At 41.0% G+C, this 1000-nt stretch overlaps 1 pseudogene; it reads left to right on the top strand.

Annotated features, from left to right (window-relative positions):
* Positions 1–239: 239 nt before the first annotated feature.
* LOC115305746 lies at positions 240–408 on the top strand (annotated as a pseudogene).
* Positions 409–1000: the final 592 nt, after the last annotated feature.

Below are 1000 nucleotides of genomic sequence, written 5' to 3'. Positions count from 1 at the left end.
TACCTGGAAACAATTGCAAACCTGGGATGAGATTTAGTAAACATTGATGCTGAGATGACACAAATATCTACTTCCAGCAGGCATCTAGCCTCCAAAAGTGAGTCTGAAGAGATATTTATTGTTGTGACTTGTAAGGTGCTCAAAAATTGAGCACCTTATCAAGGCTAAATACTATATTGTCTAGCTTAATCCTCAAAATAATTCTTAGGGGCAGGTTCAATTATATTCGCTTTTTCTCAATCGTTTCTCGGCCTTTTGGCTAAGATCAAGTGTAGTATCTGTTCTTATCAGTATACTCCCTTTTTCCCCCCTCTGTTGAGGTAACTGAGGTTCAGAGAAATTAAATAATATGCCCAAGGTCTCTCACAGCTGATACATGACAAAATGAAAACCAAACCTTGACCCGTCTGTCTCCAGCATTTGACTTTGAACCACTACTCTATGTATTGTTTAATAGAGAATGCTTTTTATATGGGAATAAATTGTGTAGTACATCACACCTGTGTCAAGGTGAAGACTATAGATTCTAGGGTCTCACTGTCCCCTAATGGGGTAGTTGAGACTCAGAATGTCTGCTCCCTCTGGGGTTGACTTTGCCATAAAAGCCCTACCAGGACAAACCTCCAGAACCCCGCGATGCCTCATCCTTGCATTTCCCCACGTCTAGGTTATTCAATGTATAATAATACTCCCTGAGGTCTTTAGGTGAGTGGTTCAGATTGGGCTCTGCAATCCCAGTCCAGTCAAGCCAGTAGCCCTTTTTCAGTGTGAGGCAAAGAATTGCCCTTAAAGCCTTTCTACATTCATCTGATCTCTTTTTCTCATTTGCTTATCTAATAAGAACAGGAGATCATTTTTAGGGACTGTGTGATCTGAATTCTAATTTAGAAAAGAATGCCTTTTCAAAAGACCGGTCTGGAGCACCTGGCTGGCTCAGTGAGTTAAGCAGCCAACTCTTGATTTTGGTTCAGGTCATGATCTCACAGTTTGTGAGTTTGAG

This window comes from Suricata suricatta, chromosome 10 (assembly GCF_006229205.1).
Source record: "Suricata suricatta isolate VVHF042 chromosome 10, meerkat_22Aug2017_6uvM2_HiC, whole genome shotgun sequence".
NCBI classification, from domain to species: Eukaryota; Metazoa; Chordata; class Mammalia; order Carnivora; family Herpestidae; genus Suricata; species Suricata suricatta.
The sequence above is the reverse complement of the archived record's forward strand: the minus strand, read 5'-3'. Positions and strand labels throughout refer to the sequence as shown.